General features: G+C 42.0%; 1 pseudogene; it reads right to left on the reverse strand.

Annotated features, from left to right (window-relative positions):
* Positions 1–13,806: 13,806 nt before the first annotated feature.
* On the reverse strand, positions 13,807–14,468 carry LOC126488364 (60S ribosomal protein L19-like; annotated as a pseudogene).
* Between the last annotated feature and the right edge of the window lie 324 nt (positions 14,469–14,792).

Below are 14,792 nucleotides of genomic sequence, written 5' to 3' on the forward strand. Positions count from 1 at the left end.
GAGTGCAGGCGCCTGCTCTTCTGGGGGAGAAGCAGTTGTCTTGATGCAGTGTCCAGTGAGGAGTAGGGACAGCTATCCCAGGGTCAGGGAGGAATGGGGCCAGTTCAGCATAGCCCTTGGATTTCAACATAGAGACCAAAACATGACACCACATAGCAGTCCAGGCACAGATGTCACCATGGCCCTGGATAGCAACACAGACACCAAAATGTCCACAGGTGGCAGCCCAGACCCTGGGTGGCCTTGATGGCAACATTGGTCATGGATGTCAACAAACTTCCCCGGTATGGTAGGATTATGGACCCAGATATGGCCCTTGGCAACAGCCCAGGTCCAAATGATCTGAGTGGCAAGCAAGCTGCCAACATCAGCCGGTTCCTCATCACCCTCGCTTCTTCAGCTCTACCTCATAACAATGTGACCCATCCATCCAATGCGCAAGGTAGGCCTGTAGGCGCTTTAGGCAGGCCTGACCAGGAGGACCCAGGCTGCCGATGTGGGTGTCTGTTGCCCACCTGAGCCACGTGGCATCAAGTGGGCCTGTCAATGCTTTCGTTTCTAGCATGCCTGTCTGGTTCAATTTTAGAGTCTTGATTTCCTTCTTTATTTTTACATTATATATTTTATTTCTTCTTTAACTTGTTGACCGTTTCACCTACTTTGATAGCTTTCTTATTAGTTCCTAAATTGATTGCCTTGATTCTCTCTGTAATACCCAGCATCCGTCTTTGGAAGCCCCTTCCTCCTGGGGAGTTGCCTTGGTCCGGACTCCACCTCCAGGAAAATCTGCCAAGCATTGACCCCTCTCCAGGGAGGGTCCAGAAAAGCCCACCAAGCGGCGGATGACTCCCACAGGCTACTTAGGCTGCGGCCCCCCAAAGGAACATGTGGTCTGCGGGTTTTGAGTGGTCTCCCCTGCTGTCTCTCTCACCATGCTTTCCCGGACATCCAGAAGTAGTGCATTAAATGTGGACATCTTTTATTATATCAAGATTTCCACTGAGGGGGTCTGTTTTTCCCACAGGCCCAGCGCCACCTGCTGGGAAAGCACCCTTCTCATGTACTCTCTGCCAGGCTAAGACTGGCTTTCAATTGGTGAGTTCTCCTTTTGGAGTACACGCCCGTAGGGCTAATACGCACAGGACCCATTCGTGGTTATCTTTGTAGATTCGGGGGCTTTCCATTGAAGTCGCTGCCGTGTCGAAAGTCTGACTCACACAGCTAAGCCAGGCTGAGCTGAGCTGAGACTCGAGTGTTTGGAGATGTCTGCCACTCATTTCTCATGCACCCCTATTTTGACTCAAAAGTTCTGTCCAGTGGACACATTGGGACAGGCTTGAGTCCCAATAGGCATGGGATTCTAAATGGGTCCTTGCAATTCCAAGCCAATTGCTCAAACGCCCTTGGATGCCCTTTTAAATTGGGGCTATCTATCATCTAACATAAAATAAACAGACTCCAAAAGCCCATGGTTTCTGCCACGTGCTCTCACCCAGCTCCCTGCTCCCCGCTCCCTGCTCTCTAACTATTTGCTGTTTGTCTCACTCTGGGTCCCTTCCCCCTCCCACTTCCAGCTGTTTGCTGTGCTTCCCTGGCTTCTGCCACCTACCTATACCAGGATTTTAAATTGGTCGGATGACAGAGATTTCTAAAAGTCTTTTATTTGTCTGTCTGTTAGAATAATGTGGCCACGGTGTGTCTGTGTAACTTTTTGGGTATGTTCTCATAGTATGCTTGATTTATGTTTCTGTGTGCATGTGTGCTCATTTTAAAATCAATAAAATTTATAACTCCAGACTAAAACAGGTCTGGAAAAATACAAACACGTGGGTAACCACCATTTTGACCCACCACCATTTTGGGTAAGAGTGCCCATGTGTGCTAGTATTCTTTGAATTATTAGTATTCTTTGAATTATTAAAGTATCTCTTTTTAATTTTCTTAAAGTTGCTAGCATTGGTAAGCTGTAACTAATTAGATAAAATACACATCTAAATTTAGCTTATATGCCCAGTTTAAATAACCGGTAATGGTACCAGATTCTCAAGTGCCTTTACAGATCTTAGGGTACGCCATTTAACAAAGGAGTTTCTAACCCAGAGACATGCCAGTTCCCGCAGCAGCCTGTAGCTCCTCCAAGAAGATGCATGGTTACAGAAGACCTTCTGCCTCCAGGCTTGCCTTTGGGTTTGGCAAAGCCACCCACACAGCAAAAAGCAGCCTTTCACCTCTTCAGCTTCCTGGATGCCACATGGGGAGTCGATCTTCTCATCCTGCCGAGGAAGGTAGACTAAACCTCCCCACCCCCAGGAAAATCTTTGGGCCTCTTGTACTTGGCAGCTAACGGCAAGCTGATTCTAGGCTGATGTTCTCCAAGGAATATTTGGGATTTTTTGCATAGCTAAAAAGGTTGTTTCATTTTTACACATTTATCCCCTTAGATCTGTCTAATGGCATTTGATGACTTAAGGTCCTGGTAGCTCATTACTTTCTTTGTTGAGTTTCCTGCTAAAACACAGAGAGGTGTGCCTCTTCAACAGTTTGTATATTCCAGGACTAACAGGATTCAGGTGTATCTTAAAAATTTAGAGTTTCCAATTCCCTTTAATTGTCTTTTAAAATGTTCAGACCTTTTAACCTAAAGCAATATCCTTTTGCTATGATACCAAGATATAAATCTGTTCCAGTTCTCTTACAGATACCTACAGGTTCCTGGAAAAATCCTACTTCTGTATCAAAAGTCAGGAAGCCTAGGCAGTTTCGTGGATGCTAACCTTACTAGACCTGGATGGAGGTGGGTGGTCCTTGGACTTCCCACAGGGCAAAGAACCCTGATTGCTCTTTGGGCTGACGAGGGAGGGGGACTTGATTGGAGGAGGGGGAGGGAAAGGGGAGGCAGCCGTGGGGAAGAGACAGAAATCTTTAATTAATAAATAAATAAATAAATAAATAAATAAATAAATAAATAAAGTCAGGTCTGGAAAAATATTTTTTTAAAAAACCCAAAAAACTAATAGTCTCTAGAGTGTGTTTGAACCTCTCCCATTTTCAAGCATATTTTACAGGTCACTCCTGCTATCTGGGCCAAACTAACTTACAAAGCACTCTCCAGACAAGGCCAAACATCTGCACCAGCTCCTGGGACTTCACCATTGGTACCAACTCTCCTGGATCAAGGACACCTACCAACTAAAATCTGGTTTTGTCTGCTATTGTGTCCCAGTTATACACGCCAGCCTCACCTGCACAATCAGGGCACTTCTCTGTTCCAGTCCTTCTGACTTCCTATGGCTAGCCCCATTCATAGGGCCAATAATAACAATATTTTTTCTCCTAGCCACCTGCCTTCTTATCTCCCTCAAAAAGCAGCTACATGAGGAGTTCAGAACAACAGTAAACCAGATGCCACTCCAGCCACACCTCTTGCTGAGTCTGAGCCCACCAACACCCAGCTCTCCCCTCCCCTGTATTGTCCCATGCCTGCAGGAAGTAGCCAGACTTAAGCCAATGCCTCTTTATCCAAAGAAAGCCTAACTATATTTTCTTTATGTAGATCTAAAGCAGAGGAAATGGAGTGGAGGACAGCATAGCATCAGTCAGTCTTCTTCCTAATGGAGAAGAACGTGGTTACTCACACCACCTGAATTTCAGACTCTGCAAATGGAGAGGTGACTGCTAGCTTCAACAAACCAGTTAAGTCAGTGTGCCCTTCAGGCTGAGAGGCCTTTGTGTGAGACCTACATTTGCATCAGTCCCTGAGTCTGACCTCCTCCTCCTGCTACCCGTACTTTTGGCTGTGGTGCACTGGAGAACCTCAGTACTGTTTGGGGCTTTCTGTCATCAAGGTTCTGTGGTTTGGGAGACCCACCCCTATTCTTTTGCTAACCTTTGTCAATAGAGGGTCTCTTATCAACATGATATCATCTAGTTTCTGGTTTTTTGTTTCTGTTTCTCTCAACCCCAACTGATGCCCCTGCTTCTCCTTAGAAAATATACATACTTTGTCCTGGAGATTCCTGGAAGGGGGACCGGGCATCTCAGTTTAGACTTTCCTTCCCAATTTACACATTACTCTCCAGTCTGTGTGGCTAACACTGCTCTGTGTGTCCCTCTGCCCAAAATGTCCTTTGGTCGTGTTTCCTCAGCCCAGTCAGTCTGTCTCCAGCTAAGCATTCTTAGGTGCCTGGGTTCAAAACTAACTTCTTAACATAAATCATTTAAACAGAGTAGTGTAAAGTTTCTTTGATAACAAAGGCAAGTATGTAAGTAATCATGAGGTAAGTATGTAGCATTTGGTCTTCTGGTACAAGAGCATACAATTCTGCAAGCTAAATACAGGTTGAAATGGAAGTATAAAACTGAATACCCATAAACCGTTGAGGAATTCTATCAGGCTACATAAATGTTATTGTCGGATTCTATGAACAAGAACCATGGTGGTCTTGACATGTTTTAAGAAAATAACAACCTCTAAAGTTTAGTTTTAGCTAGATATTTCTCATCACTTCCAAGTGAGTTTGGCCTACTCTATGGATAAAATCTTTTAGGGACAGCCATCACAAAAAAACTTGTCAGTCAACCATCAGGTTCCACTTTATCACTTGAAATGTCGTGAAAGGAAAGGTACAAAGAAAGAGAAGTGAGAAAAACTGACAGCAAGAAGGGGAAAGTAAGATGTTGAGAACTATTTCTCACCTCGCCGTTAGAATATTGCATCTATTTCATTTCATAACAGGATAAACCTACCTTTAATGAAAAATGTAAATCAAAATGTCTAGAATTTAATGTGCTGTAGGCATTCTCAGGAATGTGTGTAGTCATTTAAAAGGGGGAAACATAAAATAGAAAGTTAAGATAAAACAAACAAACATGATACTTAAGTGAATCTTCACCAAACTACTTTTCCTGTATATATTTGAAAAGATATAAAGGTAGTCTTCCTGTTTTTAAACATTATACAAATCTAACTCTATAGCAACCTCCATAGTATCTACCAATATTCAAATGATAATATAAGTATATGTATTATTTATATACAAATATTTACTCAAATATGCATGCATGCATATAATTACACACTGAAGTACATAAAATTAATAAAAGGTAAAATCAGATCTACTAGGGCCTTTCCCTTATATGCACTCAATATTGTTCTGGTACCAAGGGAACAGGATGGTTGACAGGGAGTGGAGTGGAGTGGGAGAGTAATGAAACAGAGATTTTCTTAGAAAAAGCCACTATGGGGTTAGGGAGAAACCTGGTGCTAGGGCAAGCCTCAAGAATCCACAAAGATGACCCCAGCTAAGACTCATAGCAATAATGGAGAGGAACTGGCCTTCCCCTGTAATCAGATTGGAGAACAACCCAACTATCATCATAGAGCCTTCATCCAGTAACTGATGGACCAGATGCAGAGATGCACAATCAAGCACCATGCCGAGCTTTGGAAATCCAAGCAAAGAGAGAGAGATGAGCAAGGGAAACGGAAATCATGGTGGAGAAATCTACAGAGGCAGTTGAACCAACCTCTTGGAAAATCATGAACTCTAGATCGACAGCTGTAGAGTCTGCATGTAGAAGACAGTGGTGAAGCCTAGACTATCTGAGCAGCCCCTGGCAGTAGGACCAGAATCTATTCCTGGTGCATGAACTAGCTTGTTGGAACCCAATTTCTATGGTGGGATAATATGCTTAACCTTAGTGCACTGGGAGGGGGGCTTGATCCTGCCCTAACTTAATGTGTCAGACGTTGTTCTCTTCCCATGGGAGACCTCACCCATTGGGAGGAGTAGAAGGGGGCAGGCTGAGCAATATCTCCATGTGCTTCCTGTCTCTTCATAAATGTGCCCTCTGCCCACTGCCCACAGTATTTCTCTAAGCCTGTCATCCATTTGCTTATAAATCACTTCCTCCCCCTCTGCCTCTATCACATTACCTTCTCTTTGAAGTAATTTTCTTCCATACTCCTACAAGTAGGTTTTATCTTATTTTTCCATGTTCTCCATTTCCCTCCTCTGCCTTCTCATGAAAAGCATCTACTACAAAATTTAGCATAACAGGCTCTTTTGTGAAGTAGAATTTAAATTATAAACATTGAGTTCCTTCTCTGTCTACCCCTACAAGGATTGATGCATAGAACCTGTCTCATTAATAAGTCAATCCATAGAGCCTTGCATAGGATTTGACTAGGAGTTGGGACTCAATATATGATTGTCAAATGAATAACGGATGAATGAAAAGGTAGGTGATAGATACACTTAAAAAGCTGTTCTAATTCTAATCACTCTGAAGATGATAGTGCCTCTGAAAGTGAATATTGACAAATCTTCCTCAGATGATACATGGATTATAAGTATTAACTTCTATAAAAGTAGAAAAGGTTTTTTTATTTCTGTAAGACGTTTATGGTTTGGTTTAAATATTCCTTCTAATTGTCATTATACCCTCAAGTCTCAACACTCTTAGTAAATGTTTTACCCAAAGTAGATTCCTTTTAGTGTCTAGAATAGATTGTATTCTTCCTTCTTATCTAGGCAAATACCCCGTACCGAGCTTAACACTTCCCCCAAAGAAAAGTCTTCAGAATCATCAACTTCTACTGGTTTTCATATCTTAGTTTATACAAATTTTCTGTTGAAGAAACCTCAACTTATTCTACAAACCAGAGCTATATATACCTTACCTAATATTTCCACAGGACCCTAACCTGAATCCATAGCAATAAGGATTCTGAAGTACTAGGTGTTCTAGGAAGACTGGGAATGAGGAATAAAGAAGACAGATAACTGATAACTATGCCAAGAAAATTTATTTAAAAGTATAGCATCTTATACACCAATTTCAGGGCCATGGTCAGCAGAGAGCTAAGTCAGACCCTACTGGTAAAGAAGAAAGAGGATACTTCAGATACTTGGAACTGATAACCACAGCCCTTCAAGGGAGAAAGCTGAATTCCCAGGAACAAATTTAACTGGGTCCCAGAGAAGAACTTGCCAAGTCTGCCACTGGGCAAGGACACAGAACTAACAATCTCTTTGTCCTTTCAAAGAGGTCTCTGAGAAAGTCTAAGATCAGTCTGACTCACAACAGGACCTACATTGCCATTTTATAAAATGACTTATTTTGCCACACTCTGGTTATAAGGGTGTATTTATCAGTTGACCATGCTTGCTGATTTTTGGTAGCTCCTGAATATTACTCAGTTTAAAACATTAAGTGATCAAATAAAGAGAATGAAAAAAAAAAAGATTAGCAGGCTGTGCTTGATGGATGTGCCTGGGCATTTCAAAATAAGATGTTTGTCTATCTAAACAATACTAACAAAGGAGATGACATACTATTTTTTCAAGTATTAGTTGAATTCCAAAATTAAATTATTTAAGATGCACACATTAAAGAATTGTTCTTGATGTAGGTTTTTAGTTCTATTTTAATCTTCCATCAGAGTTTCAAACCAACAAATCAAAAATCCACATTATGAATGGGGTGGATACTGGAGTGACTTGTAAATGACCAGCCCGACATGCCTGGGAAATCCAAAGAGGAGGGGGTTTATTCAGGCAGCTAAGTAGACCCTCTTTGGAAGTCACCTCATGCCCACTGATGACAGAGCCAAGTGCCAGAGCAAGCTGGCTAAGCAGCAGCCAACTGAATAGGGTTCATTGAGAGAGGCGCCAGGAAGGCTGATTAAAACCCAAAGAGATTGTTCAGGGATGGTGGCCCCGTAAGTGCCCAGCCTGAACAGTGCATTCCTCCAAGACACATGCGTGAGAGCAATCTTCAGCAGTGAGATGGGAGAGGGCTCTACCTCGGCACAGGGAATCACAGTTAAACATCTGCCAAGGCAGAAGACACTCACATGAGCCCAAAATCATCTTCACCTTAAGATCTTTGTCCACTCTGCTCATTTTCCTCATTCTTCACTCTGTTTTGTTTCCTAATGTGTTAACTTTCTCCAACTCATAATTATACAAATGAGGCAAAGGAGAAGAATAGCAGCAGATCAAGGAATGAACACATTCATACAATTTACCTACTAAAGGCTTCATGGAGCTAAGAAAGGAGAAAATGGAATAAATGATGCAGTTTCATATGTCGAATATAATTATCCCCAAATTATAGTACAGTTTGAAATGAGCATAAGACCCATTTTTCATAAGGGTGAACACATTAGGTATTGAGTGGTCAGAGATTCTTCACTCAGTGAGGTGAGGATAGAGAAGTCTATTGAGGCACTGTCTAGATGGTTCAACCTGCTGCAAAACCCAATACCCTGAGCTCTACCATCAGGTATCACATGGTGGAAAGACAGAAAGAATGCTCAAAAGTTGTCTGCTGACCTCCATGTGTGCTCTATGCCATGTACATTCTACATCCTCCAAGACTAACTGAATAAATAATTAATTTTTTCCCTTTTGTTTGTTTTGTTTTTCAAGATAGGATTTCTCTATGTAACTTTGAACCCTGTCCTGGAACTCACTCTGTAGACCAGAATAGCCTCAAACTCACAGAGATCCACCAGCCTCTGCCTCCCGAGTTTTGAGATTAAAAGCATGATCAACAGAGTCAGGCTTAAACTGAATAAATAAAATGTAATAACATTTTTCAAGAGAAAAGATTCTCTTTAAGTTCAGAAGAGAAGAAATAATAATTTAAAAAGTGTGTTTCTTTCTATTTTCTATATAGTTTTATTTGTTTGGATGACCTTAAACTCTCTATGGAGGTGGGGATGGCTTTTAACTTCTCATTTGTACTGGCTGGTTTTATGTCAGCTTGACACAAGACATAATCACTAGAGAGAATGGAGCCTCAGTAGAGGAAATGACTAGGTGAGATCTGGTCCTAAAACATTTTCTTAACTAGTGATCAAAGGAGGTGCTGCCATCCCTGGGTGGGTGGGCCTGGGTTCTGTAAGAAAGCAGATTGAAGCCGGGCAGTGATGATGCACGCCTTCAATCCCAGCACTAGGGAGGCAGAGGCAGGTGGATCTCTGTGAATTCAAGACCAGCCTGGAATACAAGAGCTAGCTCCAGGATAAGCTCCAAAGCTACAGAGAAACCCTGTCTTGAAAAAAAAAAAAGAAAGAAAGAAAAAGAAAAGAAAGAAAGAAAGAAAGAAAGAAAGAAAGAAAGAAAGAAAGAAAGAAAGAAAGAAAGAAAGCAGACTGAGCAAGCCTGGGGAAACGAGCCAGCAGGCAGCACCCCTGAACCCCTCCATCTCCTCTACAACAGCTCCTGCCTCAAGAATACTGCCCTGTTTGAGTTCTTTCTTTTTTTTTTTTTTTTTTATTGAGAATAAGAAAAAAAAGTTTCTGCCTCCTCCCAGCCTCCCATTTCCCTCCCCCCAATCTTCTCCCCCTCCCCCCTCTCTTCTCCCCCTCCCCCCACTCCTCTCACCCTCCCTCTCCTATCCAAAGAGCAGTCATGGTTCCCTGCCCTGTGAGTTCTTGTCCTGACTTCCTCAAGTGATAAATAGTAATGTCGAAGTGTAAGCCAAATAAACTCTTTCGTCCCCAGCTTGTTTTTTGTTTGTAGTGTTTCATCACAGTAATAGAAACCTAACTAATGCATCATCCTTCTGCTTCTGTCTCTTTATCCTAGGAATTGAGATTACAAACAGAAGTTCACATATCAGACTCACATTAATCTTCTAATTACACTCCATTTATTCTTTTCATTCAATCTGCTTACATCAGGAAAGAGGAACAGAAGGCAAGGTGGTATTCTACTAGACACTGTTCCTCACATGAACACACAGGATGTGTGGTAGGTTGACTTTTATGGGAGAGTCATGGCTCTTTAAATTAGCCGGCAAGATCTTTAGTTAACCTACTTTCTACTGTGTCTCTTTTAATCACCCTCTTTCTACTAGAGGTTTAATTCCCCTTGTAAATATGTCCGTGTATAATGAAAAGACTCAGCTATAAGAAGATTCAAGCCCACAAAGTGATCATATTTTCTTCAGAGTATAAATGAAGAAGTACTGCTTTACAATAAACTTCAATTACTATCCGACTGCTTCATTTTAAAACTGAATTTGGTCAATCACTTCTCAGGACCATGATAATATAGAACAGGCATAGAAATCTGAAGAAAAATACAACCTTCTGTTCTTTCTTCTTGGTGGCCATCTTTCTGAATATCATGTATGAATTTTTTTAAATATTCTCCTGAAATTTCTTTAAAACCCAAATGTTAAAGTCACTGCCATGTTCGGGTTTCTTACTTGACAGTTGTTGATAAACCATGATTTATTTGAGCATTATAAAAATGCATCAAGTTAGATGCTAATGCCTCTGTTTTATACACGAGGCAAACAAACTAAAAGAATTATGTGATTTTTTTAAAAAAAATCACAGCTATTAAAGATAAGAATCTATGCTCAATCCTGGCTTTACCACATTCTCCTGTGATTTTTCTCTGAACTGTGTTTTTAGTATAAAGGGGAGGTTTTAAAAATAGAAAACCCTCACTCAATATGTGTGTTTTCTAGATCCAGAAAGACAAATATAATTTGTATTCACTCATAAGTGGCTTTAAGACACAAAGCAAAGAAAAACCAGCCTATAGGCCACAACTGCAGATAAACTAGACAATAAAGAGGACCATAAGAGAGACATACATGGATCTACATAGGAAGGAGAAAAAGACAAGATCTCCTGAGTAAACTGGAAGTGTGGGGGTCAAGAGAGAGTAGAAGGGGAAGGGGAGGAAAGAAGCGTAGAGGAGAAAAAAATTATAGTTCAGTCAAAACAATAAAAATAAATAGGAAATCCTCTTTTTTCAATAAATAGGATTGAATCAAATTAAAAAGCTTTCTCACAACAAGAAAACCATCAACCCAGTGAAGAAACAAACCACAGAATGGGAGGAAAAACTCCTTGCTAAATGTATCTGTACCAGGGGACTAACTTCTAAAATAATGTACTGATTAGTTTTATATAAACTTGACACAAGGTAGAATTATCAGAGAAGAGGGAATTTTCTCAGGTGAGAAAAATACCACCATAAGATCTAACAGTAAGGCATTTTCTTACGGGGGAGGGTCCTGCCCATTGTTGGTGGTGCCTGAGTTCTATAAGAAAACAGGCTGAGGAAGTCATAATGAGCAACCTACTAAGCAGCACTCCTTCATGATCTCTGCACCAGCTTCTGCCTCCAAGTTCCTGCTCTGAGTTAGTTCCTACCCTCACTGCATTTGATGTTGAACTGTTATATGGAACTTTGAATAAAAGAAACCCTTTATTCCCCATTGCTTTGGTCATGGTGTATCTGTTAAGTTTTTTCGGCCCAACAAACCTCTCTGCTGACACAATAATCCAAATCAAACTGAATTAGAAAAAGGTCCAGGTTGAATGGATGCTAGCGCTTCCAGGTGGCCCTCCAGGAAAACATGGAGAGGGGAAAAGTGAACAGAAATGACCATGTGTTCATTCTCTGGGGCGCGCAACGTGGGGGGGGCAGTTTCATTAGCCTATGGGAGTGGACTTGACACTCCGTGGGGAGGGGTCACCATTTGGGGGGCTTTCTTGGTGGTGGAGTCTGGACTGTGGCAACTCCCAGGGGAGAGGGCTTGGAACTTTCCACCAAACATTCCAGACTTCTTGTATATATGGATGCCAGCAGGCTGGCGAGAGGCTTCCAACCAAACATTCCAGACTTCTTGGATAAAGGGGTGCTGGCTCAAGTCTGGCTACTTCCTGTGGGCATGGGGCAACGTCGGAGAGGGGAAGAGTTGGGACTTGGTGGGCTCACACTCAATGAGAGGTGTGGCTGGAGAGACATCTGGTTTACTGCCATCCTGAAGACCTCAGGCAGCTGTTCCTTGAGGGAGATGAGAAGGCAGGTGGCTAGCAGAAAAAGTATATTGTTAGTATTGGCCCTATGGATGGGGCTAACCATGGGAAGGGTCATTAACTGCCAGCAAGGATGGAACAGCTAAGTGTCCTGGTTGTACAGGAGAGGCTTGGGTGAATAAGTGAGACATGAGAGCAGGTATGCCCTTTAAAACCAGAGTTTAGTTGTTTGGTAGGTATCCTTTAGAGCCTGGAGAGTTGGTACCAATGGTGAAGTCCCAGGAGCTGGTGCAGGTGTTGGCATTGTTTGGAGGGTCCTTTGTAAGTTGGTCTTGGCCCAGACAATAGGAGTAACCTGTAAAATATGTTTGAAAATGGGTGGGGTTAAAATAGGCTCTGGAGACTGTTTTGTTTTGTTTGTTTGTTTTTCTTCTCCAGACCTAATTTTTGATATAGCAGTAGAACTTTTTTCAGGAACCTGCAGGTAGCTGTAAGACAACAGGAACATTTTAGAAACCTGTTAATCCTGGACTATGAAGCCTGTGAAAGAGGCACACCTATCTGTATTTTAGTTTAACAAATGAAGTAATGAGTTACCAGTACCTTACATCATCAAATGTCATTAGACATATCTGAGACACATAAATGAACAGCTTTTTTTAGCTACACAGCAATCCCAAGTCTCTCTGTAGTCTTTGGAGAACACCAGCCTTAGAAGCAGTGCTTGCTGTTAGCTGCTCAGTCTAAGAGGCCCGAAGATTTTCCTGGGGTGTGGGGGGAGATTTAGTCTACCTGTCTTGGCAGGATAAAGACAATCAATCCCCTGGTGTAGTGTCCAGGAAGCTGATGAGGTAGAAGGCCACTTTTTGCAATAGCAACCTTAACCAAGACAAACATGAAAAAATTCCAAACATGTCAACACCAAAAGAGCAAATAACCCAGTTAAATAATGGGCAGGAAAACTGAGCAGATATTTTCAATTGAAGATGTTCAAATGTCTAGCAAATACATTAAAAATGTATAACATCATCAGGAAAATACAAATTAAAACCACATTTGAGATTCCATGCCAGCAGTCAGCATGCCAAAATCAAGAAAACAAGCAGCAATATGTTAATAAGATGAGCAACGGGGATCTATAGTTCAGCCCTTGGGAAGATGAGACATGAGGATTGCTACTAGGTCAGAGTTAGCCTTGGCTACATAAATTCTAGTTCACAGAGTGACACTCTGTTTCTAAAACATCAAAGAAATGAATACACAAAAGAATTCAGGGGAAGAAGGAGACCTAATTCCCTCTGGAAGGTTCATTAGTGCAGTCACTAAGACAGCAGTATGGAGATTCTTCAAAAGTTAAAAATAGAGTATTTACCACCTGATCAAGCTATGCCCCAAGGGCACATACCAAAACAATCAGAGTGAAGAGATCTCTATATATACTATATATTCTTATGCACCATAAACAAATTATGGAATCAACATAGATATCATAAGTGAGTAAGTTCATAAAGAAAATATTGCCAGGCATGCTAGGACAAGCTCTTAATCCCTGCACTTAGGATGCTGAGGTTTGTAGATCTCTGCAAGTTTGAGACCAACCTGGTCTACATAGAGAGTTCTAGGACAGTCAGAAGTACACAGAGAGCCTGCCAGAGGAGGAAGAGACAAGAAGATGGAGAAGCAAAGAAAGACAAAACATAAATGTGATATATCTATCTATACACTAGAGTGTTGTTTTATTATAAAGAAGAATGAAATGCTTTCAGTTGCAGAAAAATGGATGGAACTGGAGATCACCTAGCTCAGTGAGATGACCCAGCCCCACGATGATGAGTACCACATGTCTTCTCTTATCTATAGAATCCAGGTGGGGTGGACAATTACATGAAAATAATGGAGGCCATTATGGATGTAAACAGGGAAACAGAGAGAACAAGAACAGTAGAAGAGGTGAGTATGATCTTAGCACTTTATTATTTTTTATTTTATTTTTTAAGGGTTGTTTTATTTTAATGGCTGATCCACCTGAGGCCACAGGCAGCCCACTATATACAGACTGGAGGGAAGCTCTATTTCTTGGTCTCTTCCTCCTTGGACAGAGTTTTGATGATCTCCTCCTTCTTGGCCTGGAGGTGCTCCTCCCGGTGCTTTCTTGCTTCCTTGGTCTTAGACCTGCGAGCCTCAGCCTGGTCAGCCAGGAGCTTCTTGCGGGCCTTGTCTGCCTTCAGCTTGTGGATGTGCTCCATGAGAATCCGCTTGTTTTTGAAGACATTCCCTTTGACCTTCAGGTAAAGGCTGTGATACACATGGCAGTCAATCTTCTTGGATTCACGGTATCTTCTGAGGAGGCGGCGCAGGATCCGCATTCTTCTCATCCAGGTCACCTTCTCGGGCATTCAGGCATTGGCAGTACCCTTCTGCTTTCCTATGCCCATATGCCTGCCCTTCCGTCGAGCCAAAGTGTTTTTCCGGCATCGAGCCCGGGAATGCACAGTCACAGGCTTCCGGATGATCAGCCCATCTTTGATCAGCTTCCGTATCTGCTGACAGGAGTTGGCACTGGCGATTTCATTGGTCTCGTTGGGGTCCAACCAGACCTTCTTTTTACCACAGCGCAGGACGCTAGAGGCAAGCCTCTTCTGTAGCCTGAGCATACTCATGGCTGCGGACGCAGCCGATCTTAGCACTTTATATGCACTCATGAAAATGTCACTAAAAGCTTTGACTTTATACCATTAATGTGCACAAATACATATAACTATTTTGACACTAAGATAAAAACTTTGAGATCTCCACCTAGATCAGGTTAACTTGCCAATTTTTCTTCCTTTCTTTTCTTCCTTCTTTCTTTTCCCCTTGTTTTGAAAATACATTCTTTTCTTTTTTTATGTTTGTTATCTTTTTTTATTTTATTGAGAATAAAAAAAAAGTTTCCGCCGCCTCCCAGCTTCCCATTTCCCTCCCCCCCCCCCCCCCCCCCCCCCCCCCCCCCCCCCCC

This window comes from Alexandromys fortis, unplaced genomic scaffold, assembly GCF_014885135.2.
Source record: "Alexandromys fortis isolate MF-2015 unplaced genomic scaffold, M_Fortis_MF-2015_v1.1 scaffold_183, whole genome shotgun sequence".
In the NCBI taxonomy this organism is placed as follows: Eukaryota; Metazoa; Chordata; class Mammalia; order Rodentia; family Cricetidae; genus Alexandromys; species Alexandromys fortis.